Source organism: Mirounga leonina, unplaced genomic scaffold, assembly GCF_011800145.1.
Source record: "Mirounga leonina isolate KUSES-001 unplaced genomic scaffold, KU_Mleo_1.0 Mir_92, whole genome shotgun sequence".
Taxonomy (NCBI): Eukaryota; Metazoa; Chordata; class Mammalia; order Carnivora; family Phocidae; genus Mirounga; species Mirounga leonina.
Genome location: NW_023270852.1, coordinates 7,727,617 through 7,747,067, shown reverse-complemented (window position 1 = coordinate 7,747,067; position 19,451 = coordinate 7,727,617). Strand labels below are relative to the sequence as shown.

General features: G+C 40.7%; 1 protein-coding gene across 4 annotated transcripts in view; it reads left to right on the top strand.

Moving 5' to 3' along the window:
• The first annotated feature begins 3,748 nt into the window (after window positions 1-3,748).
• Window positions 3,749-19,451, top strand: part of ZNF143 (zinc finger protein 143) — a 64,624-nt gene continuing 48,921 nt past the window's right edge. For 2 of the 4 annotated variants that reach the window (XM_034995641.1, XM_034995640.1), the window contains exon 1: window positions 3,749-4,067. The gene's annotated coding sequence lies outside the window, so the exon portion shown is untranslated. The remainder of the gene's footprint in view (window positions 4,068-19,451) is intronic. The other 2 variants (XM_034995643.1, XM_034995642.1) reach the window with 1 other exon arrangement.

Sequence of the window (19,451 nt, the reverse complement as noted above, 5' to 3'; positions counted from 1 at the left end):
ATTGAGGTAGCCAGTTTCAAAGGAACACCTGAAATCTTAAGAAGCTTTAGAAGATTTATAATATTTTGTGAATGAAAAGTGTATTTTCTTTTTAGTTTGCCACTAAACAACACACACTAACCACAACTGGTAAGCCTTGAAGCTATTTGGGTGATTTTTTTTCAAATAGGGTTAATAAATTGGTCCAAGAATAGAGTTGGTAAAAAGAAAAAATTGCATTCATATTGGCATTATTATTGATCAGCTTGAAGTAAGGGAAATCATGCAATTAGTCATAACATTACCAGTTTTATGATACCTATGCTTACGTCAGCATATATACTGAGAACTGAGATTGGAATGTTTTTAAATAACCTAATCATACACTTCCTAAAATATGTTCTAATTAAACCTTGATTAATGTGGAAGCTGAATGAGGTTAATTCAATGAGTTTATTACAGACCAAGGATTCAGCTCTGGGTCCATGAGCCCTATGGAATTTCAAACCTTTTTTTTTTTTAGAGATTTATTTATTTATTTTAGAGAGTGTGAGCACGAAGGGGGGAGGGGCAGAGGGAGAGAGAATCTTGAGTGGACTCCCCACCGAGCAGAGCCCAAGGCTGGACTAGATACCAGGACCCTGAGATCATGACCTGAGCCAAAACCAAGAGTCGGATGCTTAACCAACTAAGCCACCCAAGTGCTCCAGAACTTCATTTTTAAAAAATTTTTATTTTCTTTTTAAGATTTTCTTTGTCAGAGCACAAGCAGGGGGAGCTGGAGGCAGATGGAGAAGCAGGCTCCCCTGCTGAGCAAGAAGCCCAATGCAAGACTCGGTCCCAGGACTCTGGGATCATGACCTGAGCCGAAGGCAGACACTTAACCGACTGAGCCACCCAGGCGTCTCAGAACTTCAAACTTTTTAGTACATCTTTCATAGCTTTCATCTGAATCTCATAGGCGTTATCAAGATGCTTAAGAACCGGGGTGCCTGGGTGGCTCAGTTGGTTAAGTGTCTGCCTTCAGCTCGGGTCATGATCCCAGGGTCGTGGGATCAAGCCCTGCACCGGGCTCCCTGCTCGGCAGGCCTGCTTCTCCCTCTCCTGCTCCCCCTGCTTGTGTTCCCTCTCTCGCTGTCTCTATTAGATAAATAAATAAAATCTTAAAAAAAAAAAAAAAGATGCTTAAGAACCACTGCTGTAGGGGTCCCTGGGTGGCTCAGTCATTAAGCGTCTGCCTTCGGCTCAGGTCATGGTCCCAGGGTCCTGGGATCCAGCCCCACATCAGGCTCCCTGCTCTGTGGGAGGCCTGCTTCTCCCTCTCCCACTCCCCCCGCTTGTGTTCCCTCTCTCGCTGTCTCTCTGTCGAATAAATAAATAAAATCTTAAAAAAAAAAAAAGAACCACTGCTGTATACCATTAAGGTGAGAATTAGAGACAGGCTAACATTAAGTATGTGAGAAGCATCTCTGATAAGCAGTGTGCTACATTTATCTACATTGTCATAAACCTCCCAATTACACTGTGAAATTAAGTGGTTTTACCTTACAGATGAGTTAACAGGTTCTGAGACAAGTGACTCATCCATAACTACAACTCCTAATGGAGAGCAAGCTACTAGTTTGGTTTTAAATTCTTTAGTATTGAAAAAAAAAAGATCTACAAATTCATGATGAAAAAATCAAATTTATTACAGAAATAATTTAATAAAGTGACCTATAACATCTTCTCCCAGACATACTTTTAAGAGTTTAAGGCATCCTTTCTCTGTATCTTTTTTCTGTTCATGTAATACTTTAATGGTCATGTCATTATACAAATATGCCAAAACCGACCATTCCCTAGAAAGTTTTGAGGTACTGAATGTTTTTAAAAACATGATGTAACAGTTTTTAAAGGGTGCTAGAAATGTTAGCCTATTTATAAAATTGAGGAAATGGTTCAGCCTTTATCTAAAAGCCTAGACCAGCACTGATTGGAAGTATTCAACAAGCCATTAATTTGACAAAATGTATTAAGATATGAGACAGGAAGTGATCTGGGGAAAATCTGAGGTTTATGAATGGCCCTGAATACTATGTACACTTCACTGTTCTATAGTCACTGGTAAATACTGTTTAACACAAAGTTCCATTACCTGTGACAAAATCAGAATTAAGGTTTCTCTGAATCATTAGAATTATAGCACCCTATCCACCACCTTTCAATTTTTACAACCACTCAGAAGGTTCTGGGGACACAAAGATGTTCTGTAATTGCAATCTATAACTACAGGATAATTTTAAATTCTTTTTGAGATTTTATATTTATAGTGTTTTAATAAGTAGACTAAAGGCATGGAACTCAGTAATAACTGGCTAAACTACATAAAAGTATTTTGATTAATGACATTTGTTTATAAAATGCAGATGGAAGGGACTGAAAGTAATAAATTAAAACACCTTGTTTTTCATCTGAACTTTACTTCTGACAGAAAACGTATCCATTGGGTACGTATCTGTTTTGTAAGCCAATTACTCCAGCTTCAAGTAACCCTAATCCAGTTTTGTGTCACATTTTTCATCTTTATAAGGCGTAAAAAATAGAAACTACTTTAAACTCCTAAAGAATATGTATTCAAAAGAAATTCAAAGTCCTATTTGCCTTCCAATGGAGTTTGGGCACCAATTATGCAACTATGTTTTGGTTAGGGTTAGTCGACCCCCACTCCCCACCAAAAAGAAGGTAACGTTAAAATCTCAAACCAGACTGTTAGTAGGCTGGCCATTTTTAACATCCTTTTGCTTTAATCTTTTGGCAGTTCCATAATCACCTAAAATGCAAGTCACTAAATCAAACGCCATCCAGCTCTCCGGTTTTTCTAAGCAGGTCACAAATGGGTTGAAGCGATCGACCTCATTCTCTTACTGGAATGTCCTACTGAATCAATCTTGTCTCCACACTATCTCACCTTTACTCAGCCTGATGTCAAAGCAAATGAACAATGAATATTCCTGAAAAGACTAGTATTTCCAATAGTTTAGAAGAAGTCTGGGTGAGAGTTACAAGAAACTATTACCTAAACTTCACAACTAATTTGTAGCCATTCTTAATAGTTTTGGGGAGCCCAAGTCAATGCTTTTCCCGCCCTCTTCACTTTCCTTTAATTCGCAACACAAAGAATAGGGAAAGTAAAAAACGAAAGCAGCGACACCATTACAGCCCACTTCAAATTTAGAACCTAAGCAACATGAAAGCACAAAAATATCCGCAGTGTCTCCCAGCAGAGACTAAGACAGACGACCGCCCTGCTGCCAAGCTCCGTCGTTGTTTCGTTAGGGGCAGGAGGCCCACTCCCCCACCAAATGATGCCCCGGCGACTTGAAAAGCGCGGGCAGGCTTGGTGGCCAGTGACCGGCATACAGCAGCTCTTGGGAAAGCAGAGCCCTCTCCCCAAACCAAAGGCCTCGGCTGGCACCGAGAGCCCCCAAGGAGCGGTCAGACGTCTTTTTCTGTCCTAGCCCTCCCTACCACTTTCCTCCCAACGGGGCGACACTCGGCAATCCCTAGGCAAAGCCCAACCAATCTCCAGAACGCGCTCCAGGAAGCCAACCGGGAGACCCAAGGCCACCTCCTAGCCCCTGTGGGGAAAATGGCGCCTGTCACTCCATCTCCCTCCCGGCTAGTCACAAGGACCAGCCTCCCTCCCTCACTACAAAATGGCGCCTCCCGCTGGGGCCCCAGAATCGGCATAAATCACTTGTCAGCGAGGCGGTATCTCTCTAGGATAAGCGGTTCTGCCAACCAGTCAGACAGAGGAACTTCGATTCCGCCCTTTGCACAAACCATTCAGGCGCTGGCTGCAAGGCCAGACGAGGCTAACGTCACGGAAAGGGGGCGTGAATGAGGCGGTCTCCTTTCGCGTCGCCTAAATTTGAGCCAATCGCAAGCAGGAAGCGTCTCGTGAGTGACGTAATGACCGCCCAATGGAGGCTGGGGGCGGGCCTCAGACTCGCTATGCGGGTTGCGGGGCCTGGGGGCCGGGCGGCTGTTTCCTGTCCTGGTGCATGGTGGTCGGACGAAGGAATTGTTGGAAAATTTTCTCGGAGGTTCGTATATAAATGTGTTTTTACCCAGTGTGCATTATTCTCCGCCCGGCCGCCGCCCTCAGCGCGGCGGCGCGGGCCCGCTCGGGCCCGGGCTCTGACTCCGGCTCCTCAGCCTTCGCCGCAGGCCCTGCCGATCCTACGGCCGGCCTCGGTAGCGGCGCCTGGGCAGAAGCGGAGTTTATTAATAACCCGCGGCCGCCACTCTGGGGCGGCGGAGCTTTTCTCGCTGAGGACGCACCCTCCCCCCCTTGTCTCTGCGCGTTGCGCCCCGCCTGTTCCCCTCAGGGGACCGCCGAGGGGAGGGAGTGAAAGAGGGGAGGGTGGAGCCCTCGGGATCCTGGCGGCGCTTCTCGGCTTGACCTCCGCGCGGGGCGAGTCCCCAGACGCCGCCGAGGCAAAGCTCCTCCGGCCGGGACGCCGACGCCGGGCCACGGTCCGCACCAGGCCCCATCCCGACGTCGGCGGCAGGACTGGCCCAGGGCCCGCTCAGGATCCCGTCTGCAGATCGCACCCAGAATTTCCTCCCACCCATATCGTGCACAAATTTCTTGTTTCTCTCACTTTTTTTTTTTTTTTTAATTTTTAGGTTACTGGGGCCTAACATCGAATATTAGAAGTTGTCAGTTTTATCATTGCCCCTTTTTCTCGGTTTTGGCCAGAGTTAACGAATCTTTCAGTTGCTTTGTACTATATTACTGTGGAACGTGAACCGATTTTTATTCCCTCCCCTGTTGCTTCTTTTAAAGCATTTTTTTCCCCATTAACGAAGCTAAGCAAAAAATAGGAAGGATACCATTGCTAAACCCATTATTTGTTTAAAATACGCTTCAGCCTTTGAGGTGTTTAATCAGCTGGTATGATCAAGTAGGGGTGTGATGAAAAATTGTAGGTTCAAGGTTGTGGTCGTCTTTTTCCTGAGTGTTACTAGAAGATACACGTTTTGCTGAGTTAAAAATCTGTGCAGTATTTAATGTTTGCTCTTACTGGATGCCTAGTTTAAGTTCATTATTAAAGTTTAGTAAGAGAACAGGTGATGAGATCATTAAGATAAGATGCATAACTAATTTTATCCAGGCGTATCTTGACTACTTTGGAAATTATTGGCGGTTTACAAATACTTGAGTGGCTATTTTTTCTATGGCACCCTTTTATTTTTAAAAAATAATATCTTTATTGATATAATTTACATACCTTACAATTCACCCATTTGAAGTATATAATTAGGTAGGTTTAATAAATTTTGCTGTGCCCCCATCACCACAGTCCGTTTTAAAACATGTTCATCACCCCTAAAAGAAACTACCAGTTAAATTACTCCCCATTTACCCTTAAATCTGCCCCCTTCCCCAACCACTAATCTACAGATTTGCCTATTCTGAACATTTCATGTAAATGGAATCACACAGTATGTTGGCTTTGTGACTGGCTTTTTTCACAGCATATTTGCAAAGTTCATTAATGTTATAGCTTGTGTTAGTACCTCATTTCTTTTTATTGCCAAATAATAGTTCATTGTATGGACCTAAGTTTTATTTAAACATTCATCTATTGATGGACATTTGAGTTTTCACTTTTTGTCTGTTACGCTGCTGTGAACATTTGTGTACAAGCTTTTGTGTGGACATACGTTTTCTTCTCTCTGAGATATTTTTATATACCTAGGAGTAGAATTTCTTGGTCATACAATAACACTATGCTCAACCTTTTGAGGAACTGTCAAATTTTTCCAAAGTGGCCGCACCATTTTGCATTCCTCTCAGCAATGTGAGAGTTCTCATTTCTCCATATCCTTGCCAACACTTGTTATTATCAGTCTTTCTGATGGTAGTCCTCCTAGTGGCTATGAAGTGGTATCTCTTGTGATTTTGACTTGCATTTCCCAATGTTGCTAAGCATGTTTTTCATGTGTTTGTTGGCCATTTGTATGTCCTTCTTTGGAGAAATGTCTGTTTGGATCTTTTCCCCATTTTGAAATTGGATTGTTTGTCTATTATTGAGTTGTAAGCCTTCTTTGTGTAAAAGTCTTTATCAAATAGATGATTTGTAAAATGTCCATAGCCCTTTGCTGCAAGCTGGGATATTACAGTGGAATATGCATTCATCATGTTCTTCATGGAATGATGACCTAGCTAGATTGGGGAATTATGCCTCCACCATTACTTCAGCCATTATTACTTATGATGCATATGCAGTTTATGATCATGTTAGGAGAACTTTCTTGATTGATTGATTGATTGATTGATTGATTGATTTTAAGGGGCACCTGGGTGGCTCAGATAGTTAAGCGTCTGCCTTCGGCTTGGGTCATGATCTCCAGGTCGTGGGATCGAGCCCTGTGTCGGGCTCGCAGCTCAGCAGGGAGTCTGCTTTTCCCTTTCCCTCTGACTCTCCCCATTTGTGCTCTCTCTGTATCTCTCTCTGTCTCTTAAATGAATAAATAAAACCTTTTAAAAAAATAAAGATTTATTTATTTGAGAGAGAGCATGAGAAAGCGCAAGCAAGGGGGAGAGGGAGAAACAGACTCCCCACTGAGCAGGGAGCCCCATGCTGGGCTCAGTCCCAGGACCCTGAGATCATGACCAGAGCCAAAGGCAGATGCTTAACGGACTGAGCCGCCCAGGTGCCTCAGGAGAACTTTCTGAGTCCTGAGGTTTTTGTGATTACTTAATTTTGAAGTTTTTATCTAGTTCTTGTTTTTGTTTAAATCTGAGGTTTTACTTAGTTCTGAGTCTTTTTGCCCCTGGCTTGATTTCAGGACATAATGATTTCTTAAAGAGTTGTGTTGTGTCGCTGCTTCTTTCTGTGCTTAGTTTGCATTCATTTTATTTTTATTTATTTATTCATTTATTTTTAAAGATTTTATTTATTTGACAGAGAGAGATACAGTGAGAGAGGGAACACAAGCAGCGGGAGTGGGAGAGGGAGAAGCAGGCTTCCCGCGAAGCAGGGAGCCCGATGCGGGGCTCGATCCCAGGACCCTGGGACCATGACCTGAGCCGAAGGCAGACACTTAACGACTGAGCCACCCAGGCGCCCTGTTTGCATTCATTTTAAAGGATGGCCTTTATAGGACAGTGTTTTAAACTTTATTGTACTGTCAATCAAAATGATTTTGTTTTTAAGATGGATTTAGACTGAGAAATCTCCCTCTCCCTCATAGAAAAAAAATTGAAAGCAGTGATACACTTTTGTCCACACTTTCCCATAAATCTAATCCCAGTTTAAAACTGTGCTGCAGGGGCACCTGGCTGGCTGTCAGTAGAGTATGCGACTCTTTTTTTTTTTTATAAAGATTTTATTTATTTATTTGAGAGAGAGAGCAGAAGAGGGAGAAGCAGACTCCCTGCTGAGCAGGTAGCCTGATGCAGGACTCGATCCCGGGACTCCAGGATCATGACCTGAGCCGAAGGCAGTCGCTTAACCAACTGGGCCACGCAGGCGCCCGAGTATGTGACTCTTGATCTCCAGGTCGTGAGTTCAAGCCCCACATTAGGTGTAGAGATTATAAATAAATAAACTTTAAAATCCCATTATCAACTATTTCATGAAATAAATTATATTAAAACTATGCAGCAGTGGGAACTCTACACTCTGGGGAAATAACTTGTCCATTAATGTGTAGACACAGGCATTTAATGCCACAAACTATTTTTTTTTTTTTGTACTTAAAATACCACTTTACTTAGCACTTAATTTCCACTGTTGAGTGGTTTACATATATACATAAAACTATTATCTTTGTTATGAACCTAAGTCAAGTACTAGCGTTATCCCTGTTTTACAGTAAGTCAACTGAAGTTTGGAGTAACTTGTCCATTTATTATACAGCAAAGATATGACTTGAACCAATGATTGGCTCAAGCCTAGTCTCTTAGCTGAGTTATTCAGTAACATACCACATACCTAACTTCTTTAACTTCTTTAACTTTTAAAATATAAGAGTCTGTAGTTCCTAGAAAGATACAGTATTTTGAATCTGTACATAATATGGGATAGCAGGGAAGTTTTTGTGTTATTTATGCACATCTTTAAATAACAATGAATGCGTTTGGGCTTGTATTGCAAAATAGAGATTTTTTTTATATAGTGCAGATGTAATGGTCACAAGAAGTTGGAATCATTTAAATGAATGGCAGTTTATATATGCTATATACGCACAGTACAATAGCATATTATAAAAGGTGAGGCATGATGAAAAGAGCATTGGAATAAAAGAAGACCTAGTCTTAGACCTGTCTCAGGCAGTTAATTAGCCATGTCCTCTTTTTCTTTTTAAAGATTTTATTTATTTATTTGAGAGAGAGAGAGACAGCGAGAGAGGGAACACAAGCAGGGGGAGTGGGAGAGGGAGAAGCAGGCTTCCCAGGGAGCAGGGAGCCTGATGCGGGGCTTGATCCCAGGACCCTGGGATCGGATCATGACCTGAGCAAAAGGCAGACACTTAATGAGTGAGCCACCCAGGCGCCCCAATTAGCCATGTCTTTATACGAATTGTATTCATTTGTTCAACAAATATTTAGTAAGTATATACCATGCGTCAGGCATTCTTGTAGGCACTGAGAATTCAGGGGTGAACAACAGATGGGGACCCAGCCATGATGGAACTTAGAGTTCACTTAGAAATTCTGATAAGTACTATGAAGGAGATAGAGTTCTGTGGTAAAGAATAAGGGAATGGTGGATCTAAATAATGAAAAAAAAAAAAAAGAATAAGGGAATGGTGGTAGAATGGATATTTTAGATAAGTGACACAGAACAGTATGTGCTAAAGCAGGAAGGTCAGCATGACTGGATGTATACAATAGAGGACATTTGTAAAGCACTCTGCAACATGAGTTATGTTAAACTCATTAGATATTCATTGAGTATATAATCTTAGGTGTCAAAATTTTAAAGACCCATAGAACACAGTACCTACCTTAGAACGCTTATAGTCTAATTGGGCAGACTGGACGTGGGATTTTAAGGACTGCTAAGAGGAGAGAGGAGCAGTAGATATCAGGAATCAAGCCATTCAGCCACAAACGAAGTTTGTAAACCTCACTTTCCTCACCTGCAGAAAGAAAACTGGCAGGTTTTGAGTACATCTTGAGTGCTAAGGTCTTTATGTATTTATTTCCTTTCTTACGATAGCCCTATCAGGTGGATATTCTCCCATTTTTTCAAAAGAGAAAACGGAAGCTCAGCAGCAGGTTAATTGCCCGGGAACTGAGCAAGATTCAAATGCGGAGCATACCAGCAAATTATTAAGCCATATACAGATGAAACCTATGATAATAAAAATGTGATTCGTAATTCCCGGTGACCTGGGCTACAAGCCAAATAGCAGCAAATACTGTAGGATTCAAATGATGACTGAGATCCAGCTAGTGAGGGCCAGAGGCACCATGGAAGAGCCAGTGAGAATTACAAGCTGTTCCCTGAGCCTAGACTGCCCTTTCTACTTCTACCCCTAGGAATTGTTTACTTGTGTTTTTATGCCCAAATTTGCATATCGTCATCTTTGCATCCCTGAGGCAAAGTTAGGTGCTCCTTACTCTGTTAATGCTTTTCTTTATAGTAACTTTTTAAAGTAGTTTTATTTATTTTTTATTTTTAGGATTTTATTTATTTGACAGAGACACAGCAAGAGAGGGAATACAAGCAGGGGGAGTGGGAGAGGGAGAAGCAGGGTTCCTGCTGAGCAGGGAGCCAGATGCGGGACTCGATTCCAGGACCCTGAGATCATGACCTGAGCCCAAGGCAGAAGCTTAACCAACTGAGCCACCCAGGCCTCCCACCACTTGAGTTTTTAAATGTAAATACTAGCATATACATATATTTATGTACATTTTTAAAAACAGTACAGTCATACCATAAATACTCTTCTGCAATTTGCTTTTCCCCCACTTGCAATATATCTTGTATGTATTTCCTACCATTTCATATTTATCCCATTCTTTTTCATGTCTGCGTGTTTCATTTATGGATGTCCTATAATTTATTCTTTTGGGTGCACTTTTATTTTTATTTTTTTAAAGATTTTATTTATTTATTTGACAGAGAGAGACACAGCAAGAGAGGGAACACAAGCAGGGGAAGTGGGAGAGGGAGAAGCAGGCTTCTTGCTAAGCAGGGAGCCCGATGTGGGGCTCGATCCCAGGACCCTGGGATCATGACCTGAGCCAAAGGCAGACGCTTAACGACTGAGTCACCCAGGTGCCCCTGGGTGCACTTTTAGATTGTTGACTATTTTTTACTATTGTAAATAATACTACAATGAACTTTGCACACTTGAGAATGTCTAATAAGTCCCAAGAAGAATTACTTGGTTAAAGATTTGCATTTAAAATATTGATAGTTGTTCTAATTGTTATGGGGTTCCCCCCCACATTGTGTTTTAATGACCTTTTTTTTAAATTTTATTTTTATTATTTATTTGAGAGAGAGCGCGAGTGAGAGAGCATGAGCAAGGGGAGGGGCAGAGGGAGAAGCACACTCCCTGCTGAGCAAGGAGCCTGACATAGGGCTTGATCCCAGGACCCTGGGATCATGACCTGAGCCGAAGGCAGACTTAGCAAAGCTTAACTGTCTGAGCCACCGAGGCGCCCCTAATGACCTGTTTTCACTTGTGTCCCACCATGGAATGAGTTTCTTAAAGTTAAACACCCCTTCTTTTTTACCTCTCTGTATCTCTAAAAGCTTGTGTGTGCACGCACACATACTTAATACATATACATGTGTGTATACGCATAGTCACATGTATGTATAACACATACACATGTACATGTATACATATACTACTCAAAATATCAGTCCTAGATATTTATCTAACATATTTTTTTTTAGTACTTGATCATGGTAAATATAAAGACCTAAAGGAAAATAATAGGAGATGAAATTCAAAAAGTACATGGGAGCCAGATTGGAAAGTAGCCTGAATGTCAGACCAAGGAACTGGACTTAGACCTATAAGTAGTACAACTATAAGCGATCATAGGGGAAAATGTTCAGATCTGGAAGATTCTGTCTCAGGATTCATTTGAAAGGATCTTAAGTTCTTGCTCTTCTTTAAAGTAACCCAGACTTGGGGCACCTGGATGGCTCAGTCGGTTAAGCGTCTGCCTTCGGCTCAGGTCCTGATTCCAGGGTCCTGGGATCGAGTCCCACAAAGGGCTCCTTGCCCTCAGGGAGTCTCTTTCTCCCTCTCCCTCTGCCCCTCCTCTTGCTGCTTCTCTCTCTCTCTCAAATAAATAAAATCTAAAAACGAAACAAAACCCTTTGAAAAAAAAAAAGTAACCCAAACTAGAATGCATCATGCTAGTGATTTTTGTAAAAAAGTTGATACTGAATAGATCCACACACCCAATTCTCAGAGAAAGGGCCTTGGCCTTCTATCAAAAATTGGTGAATGAATATGTTTATTTAAAATATTTAAAGTATACATAATTTTATGCTTCCCTTTAGTCTTTTTGACTAATCATCCATCTGTTCTTGGAGCATCCAGTGTAATAGCCAGGGCCAATAAGATGTGGTAAAATGAGCATAGTCATTATGTTACTGGTGGCAGGGCAGTCAGTGCAACACTTATAGAAAGTAATGGCAGAAAATTTTAATAGTCATAAAAAGGCTCACAGTTTTTGATCCAGTAATCTTAAACCTAGAATTTAAGGATGTAATCTACTTCATACCCCTAGCCCAAAAAACTGTATTTATTTATAAACACGTTAATTAAAAGAGTGCTTTTTAAAATATTATTTATTATCTTTTTAAAAGAGATTTTATTTATTTATTTGACAGAAACACAGTGAGAGAGGGAACACAAGCAGGGGGAGTGGGAGAGGGAGAAGCAGGCTTCCTGCTGAGCAGGGAGCCCGTCACGGGGCTTGATCCCAGGACCCTGGATCATGACCTCAGCCGAAGGCAGACGCCCAACGACTGAGCCACCCAGGCGCCCTAAGAATGCTTTTTATGACAAAATGATATGTGCCTAGCATGTAATGAGAAAAATGCTAAATGTCTTGAGAGGAAAATTAATTTGTTAAATGTGAATTAAAAGTAATCACTGTGAGGATTATTTGGCAACTTGGAATACTTTACAGAAATGACAAGAACTGAATACAAAACGTTATCTATACTATAATTACAATGCTATAAAAATTATGTATGCATATGGATAGCAAGAGTTAGAGTAGAAAACCAGTAAAAATGAAAAGATTTGATTTGTTAAGCTATTGGAAATAATTCTTTTTAACTTTTAAATTTATATTACAGTGTTGTATGCAATGAAAATTTTAATGGTGTACAAAAACAATATAAGACAGTTGGCAGTGTTATTAGACTGGAAGGATGAGATTGGAGCAAAGAGAGTGGTAAAGAGCTTATTGCAATAGTTAATGTGTGAGGAGATGGAAACGAAAGGTTTGAAGTATAAAAGTCATGGAGTTAGCAATTGCCCTGTTGCAAATTTAAGAATGGGTTTAGGGGTACCTGGGTGGCTCAGTCAGTGAAGCGTCTGACTCTTGATTTCAGCTCAGGTCATGATCTCAGGGTCATGATCTTAGGGTCTTGAGATCGAGCCCCACATGGGCTTCATGCTCAGCGCAGAGCCTGTTGGTCCCTCTCCCTCTCCCTGCTTGTGTGCACACACACTGTCTCTCCTGGTCTCTTGGTCTCTCTCTCTCTCTCTCTCTCTCTCTGTAAAACAAATAAAATCTTAAAAAAAAGAGCAATCCCTTCTTACAAAATGAACTTAAATTTCTATTTTTTTAACATAAGGTTGTGGTGGTGGTGGTTGCTGTTTTGCTTTAAACTACTTTTAAACAAAAGAGATTGAAATAGGTACATAATTATTTTGTGAGAACAAATGTGTAGTTTCTTTAAGTTGGCATTTTTTTCTAGAGAAAGCGCACAAGCAGGGGGAGCTGCAGGCAGAGGGAGAAGCAGGCTTCCTGCTGAGCAGGGAGCCCGATGCGGGACTCGATCCCAGAACCCTGGGATCGTGACCTGAGCCAAAGGCAGACGCTTAACTGACTGAGCCACCCAGGCGTCCATGGCATTTTATTTTTTACAGAAATTAATGAAAGAGTCCTAAAATACATTTCTAGTATATCTAATCACTCCAGTAGGCTACAACTGGTAGGCTGTTTTTCCTCAACCCTAGTACCCTGAGGTTGTGTTCAGTTTTCCACTCTCAGGTTTGAATAGATAATATGAGACTAGAAAATCTAAATATATATAGAAACGTCATGCCTTTTCTACTTATATGTTCAGTGAAAGTAGAGTTGTTTTCCACAAAAAGGATATACCTAAGGCCTCTATACTATATGTTCCCTCTTTTACAACTAGTGATTCAACTTGAAACATTAATTGATACTGTTCTTTAACGCTGATAGATCAGTTAAATAACTGAAGCATAGTATGAGAATTTTAAAAACCTGGTTATCCTCTGAACTAATCTTGTGTGAATCATGATTGTCTTTCTGTTTCTTTTGGTTATTCAGTATGTTGGGTGCATAAACCTGCTATTGGTATCTATTACTTTGATTTGAAATTTTGAATTTAAGCAGTCTTATTCTCATTGAGTGAATAAAGTCAAAGGGTTGCACTTAAAAATGCATTTATAGGGACAGCCATAAGGGAAATGCAAATCAAACCACAGTGAGATACCACTTCATACACACAAGAATGGCTATAATCAAAGACTGATAAACTGTTAGTTAAGACGAGAAATTGAGAAATTGGAACCTGATACGTTGCTAGTTGGGAATGTAATATAATGCAACTGCTTTGGAAAAGTTTGACAGTTCCTCACAATTTAAGCGTAGAGTTAACCATATGACCCAGCAATTATATACATACATGCATACATATCCCCAAGAGAACTGAAACCTATGTCCACGCAAAAACTTGTACACCAGTATTTGTGGCATTATTCATGATGGCCAAAAATTGGAAAATGGCTCAAATATCTAGATGCAAACAACTCAGATGATTGGATAAATAAAATGTGGTACATTCATACAATGAACCATTATTCAGCAATAAAAAGGAATGAAATACTGATCTATGCTACAACATGGATGAACCTTGAAAACATTTTAAGTGAAACAAGCCAGTCACAAGAGACCACATACTGTGTAATTCCATTTATATGAAATATCAAGAAGAAGATCTATGGAGATAGAAAGTAGCTTAGTGATTGCTTGCCTAGGGCTTTGGGGGGACGGGGCGGGGGAGATGAGGTTTTCTTTTTGGAAGTGATAAAAATATCCTGAATGTATGTTGTGGCAATGTTTGTACAACTTTGAATATACTAAAGCCATTGAATTGTGTATACCTTAAATGGGTAAATATTGTGGTATGTGGATTATGTCTCAGTAAAGACATTTTTATTTTATTTTTTATTTTTTAAAAGTTTTTAGTTATTTATTTATTTGACAGAGAGAGACAGTGAGAGAGGGAATACAAGCAGGGGGAATGGGAGAGGGAGAAGCAGGCTCCCCACTGAGGAGAGAGCTGGATCCCAGGACGCTGGGATCATGACCTGAGCCGAAGGCAGACGCTTAACGACTGAGCCACCCAGGTGCCCATCAGTAAAGACATTTTTAAAGATTTCTTTATTAGAGAGAGAGAGTGAGTGCAGGAGGGGCGCTGGGTGCAGGGGCAGGGGCAGAGGGAGAGAGAAAGGGCTTGATTTCACAACACTGAGATCATGACCTTAGCCGAAACCAAGAGACAGATGCCCGACTGACTGACTGCACCACCCAGGCACCCCTCAGTAAAGATATTTTTAAAGTGAAAAGAATAAGTAAGAGGAAAGTTCCTCTTGTATAATGCATCTCCAAAGCCTGTTTTTGCTTGCTTGCTTCTGCAGTACCCTTTTACAGTAGTAGGAGAAAAGAGTCAATAGACAGAGACATAGAGCTGTGTGATCTCTTCTCATTTAGCCTAAAACTACTGATAAGTAGTAGTAATGCCGGGTGCTGTTCTAAGCAATTTATATTTATCCTTATAACAGCTCTGTTGAGTACCCTCCTTTTATAGATAGGAAAACTGTGGCACAGAGCTGTTAAGTACTTGCCCTTGGTCACATAGATAATATGTGGTACAATGAGATTTTGAAGCAGGTTGTCTGGCTCCAGAGTCCTCATTCTTAAATATGTTATACTACCTCTCATAAGCATTCCTTCTCAAGTACAACCCACACTTTCTTATCTACCTGTAGGGGTATCCTCCTTAGACATTTTGTTCTAGTAGCTCGTTACTGTAGATACACTGCTTCTGCTCTAGAGAAGAACAGGTAATTAAAGTATATTGTAATAAGTGTTATGTATAGACAGAGTATCATGGGAAATACATCTAAAGCATTCTGACCCAATTTGGGAAGTTCAGATAAAATTTTCTGGTGGAATCAGACTGGAAGAATTTAGCAAGGTAAAGAGAGGAGGAAGAGTTCTAGATGGTGGGAATAGCAATATATAGAGACCTAGATGCAAGAGATACGTTAGGCTTTTCTGGGCGTGGCAAATAATCCACTAGCTCATGTAAGAGTTGTTGAGTCAAATGGTTAGAAGTTAGACTTTGCCACTTTGCGAAGTTAAAGATACCAGTTAACCTTTCTGAGCTTCATTTTCTTTATCTGCAAAATTGGGATAAAATGGTACTTTATTCATGGGATTGCTAGAAGGATTAAATAAATTAGTAGTGATGCCTGGCATATAGTAAGTATTATGAAAGGGTTAGTTATTATCTTTATCATTTGCTGTTTAATATGTATTTGTATTATTAATTTTTTTAAAGATTTTATTTATTTGAGAGAGAGAGGAAGAGCACAGGCAGGGGGGAAGGGGAGAGGGAGAAGCAGACTCCCCATTGAGCAGGGAGCCCGACTCGGGGTTCCGTCCCAGGACCCTGGATCATGACCTGAGCCAAAGGCAGAAGCTTGATCGACTGAGCCACCCAGGTGCCTCTGTATTATTATTTTTATTAATATTATTAAATGATAGTATCATTAACTACTAGAATTTTATTTTATTTTATCTTTTTTTAAAGATTTTATTTATTTATTTATTTATTTATTTTTGAGTGTTTTATTTATTTATTTATTTATTCATGAAAGTCAGAGAGAGAGACAGAGGCAGAGGGAGAAGCAGGCTCCCCGCCCAGCAGGGAGCCCGATGCGGGACTCGATCCCAGAACCCTGGGATCATGACCTGAGCCGAAGGCAGACGCTTAACCATCTGAGCCACCCAGGCGCCCCAGATTTTATTTATTTCTTGACAGAGACAGCGTAGAAGGAACACAAGCAGGGGGAGTGGGAGAGGAAGAGAAGCAGGCTTCCTGCTGAGCAGGGAGCCTGATGCGGGGCTCGATCCCAGGACCGTGGGATCATGACCTGAGCCGAAGGCAGATGCTTAACCAACTAAGCCACCCAGGCGCCCCTAACTATTAGAATTTTAATCAAGATTGGGTGGATATAGAATGTGAGGAGGTTGTGACTAGAACAAGACTAGAGGATAGAGTGACTGACTTGTCTTCATTTGCCCAGGACTATCCCAGTTTTAAAACCAAGTCCATACCCCCCACCTCCTGCCCCTTAAAACAAAATGGAAAGCCCCGTATTCCGGGAACCTCCTCAGTCTTGGGCAAATTGGAATGGTTGTCCAACCTATTAGAGAAGTTTACTAGAGTCCAGATCATAATATCTGGACTCTGGGGAAATGGGAGAGTACTAAAGGTTTTGAGACAGAGAACTGCTATGATTGGGTTTGAAATCACTTGGACTGCACTATGGAGATTATATTGGAGGAACGTAGGAGTAGACTTTAAGGAGGCTGATACAATAATCCAAGTGCATGATGGTAGCCTCAATTAAGACAGTCTAACAGAAGTGAATTAATTTGATAGGTATTAGGAGGTAGAGTGATAGTTATTAGTGATTGGCTGGAGAATAAGGGAGATTTCAGTTACTGGGTTGGTGATTGCATTTGTCACTGAGGTAGAAAATGCGGAAGGAGAATTTCATGGGAATCTGTTGAGATGGAGGTGACTGTGGACCATGGAGGTCATTGAGGCCGGTAAGCCACTAGATAGATCAGTAACTCTTAAAGGACTGGATAGATTTTAGAGAGCTTATAAATTCCAGAGATCTTTGAAGCCATGGGAATGGATGTGATTGCTCAAGAGGAAAGGGGTATAAAATGAAAGAACAAACTAGGACAGAAACTTGAGGATCCTCAGTCTTTAGGAACCCACAGGAGAAACTGAAAAGGATTAGCTAGGAAGCTGGAGATAACCAGGAGCATGTGAATGCCGCAGAGCCAAGGCAAGAGAGTGTTCCAAATAGATAAAAGGTCAGTGGTATTAAATCAAGTATGATACAACTGAAAAATCTCCATTACTTTTTTTTTTTAATGTTTAACTATTGCCACATTAGGTCCTTTTTTAAACTTCTTAAAAATCTAAGGTATAATCTTCAATGTTCCATTTGATGAATTTTGGCAGTTGTATCCACCCAAAATGATCATCACTCAAAAGAAGATCCCCCAGCCTTGTAACCACAGTTTAATTTCTATCACTGTAGATTAATTTTGCCTGTTCTTGGAAGTTATATTGATGGAATAATACAATATGTATTGTTTTGTATATGGCTTATTTCTCTCAACACGATATTTTTGAGATTCATCACTGTTATTGTATGTATAGTAGTAACTTGTTCCTCTTTATTGTTAATACTGCATTATATAAATTTATCACAGCATCTTTATCCATTCTTTAATTGATGGATACTTAGGTTCTTTTCAGTTTGGAATATTATGAATAAAACTGCTATGGACAATTCTTGTACAAGTTTTTTGTGGACATATATTTTCATTGGGTAAATAAATACCTAGGAATGGCCGTTGAACTTTATGTTAAATTGGAGATTAGTGACCAGCCAGGGCAGTTTCCGTAGAGTTAGGGGCAGAAACCAGATAGATGGCAGTGGGAAATCAGGAAGTATTGTTAGTAACAACTGTTAAGGAAATCTAGCTAAGGGGTGCCTGGGTGGTTCAGCCTTTAGCTCAGGTCATGATCCGTGGGTCCTGGGATCAAGCCCTGTCGAATTCTCTGTTCAGCGGGGAGTCTTCTCTCCCTCTCCCTCTGCTGCTCCCCTTGCTTGTGCTCTTGCTCATGCTCTCTCTCTCAAATAAATAAATAAAATCTTTTAAAAAAAACAAAAGAAATCTAGCTAAAATTATCTAGTCTAGATAAGGAGGAAAGACAGAGACTAGTAGCTAAATCAGAGGTGAGATTTTGTTTATTTAATTTTATTTTTGTATTTTTAAAATTCTTGATGGGAGTGAACTAGTAGAGAAAGAGAGGGATTGTTTGCAGAAGAGGTCCCTGAGATCCCCAAGGAAGAAAGACAAATGAAATGCAGGTTGGAGGAATTAGTTTTACCTTGTAGGAAGGTAATCTGGTAGGAGAGAAGGAGGAAGTGTGTGTAAATGCAGTCAAGTGATAGGTTTATTGGCAAAGAATTCCCCTCTAATGACTTCTATACTTTCTTTGAAGTTCGGAGCTCATTAATTTGCTGAAAATGAGGTGGCAGGGACAAGGGGTAGGGAGAGCAGGAAAGGGAGTAGAGAGGTTTGAGGCAAATGGAAAATATTAAAAATAAAAAAATCTTAAAAAAAATATATTTTAAGTAGTTACCATGAAGAAACAAACGTAAGTGTGCTGGACAGCTTTGGGGGTTCAGAGGAGGTTGGAAGAGCTCAAAGAACTTTTATGGCCCTGAAGAACTGTTCCATTTATTTATTTATTAATATTTTATTTATTTGACACGGAGAGAGAGAGACAGCTGAGAGAGGGAACACAAGCAGGGGGAGTGGGAGAGGGAGAAGCAGGCTACCCACTGAGCAGGGAGCCTGATGTGGGACTCGATCCCAGGACCCTGAGATCATGACCTGAGCCAAAGGCAGACAATTAACGACTGAGCCACCCAGGTGCCCCTGTTCCATTTATTTTTATTTTATTTTTTTAAGATTTTATTTTTTTTAAGTAATCTCTATACCCAACGTGGGGCTCAAACCTACAACCCTGAGATCAAGAGTCACACACTGTACCAACTGAGCCAGCCAGGTGCCCCAGGACTGTTCCATTTAACTGTCAAATAAGTTATTAGATCTGAAAAGTGCTTTGTAAATATGAGGCGTACATAAATAGTTATTTCTACCTAGAGGTGTATGTTTAAACTATCCGCGTTTAGTGTCCTATTCAATGCCTTTTTGGACAGAGGATCTGTTTTGTTTAGGAGTTGTGTATCAGGAATGCCCTGATACAGGATATACAGTGCTTATCTTGGGAAGTAAAGTACAACTTAGCATACATAATAGTCTTGAAATGACTGTATGCTTT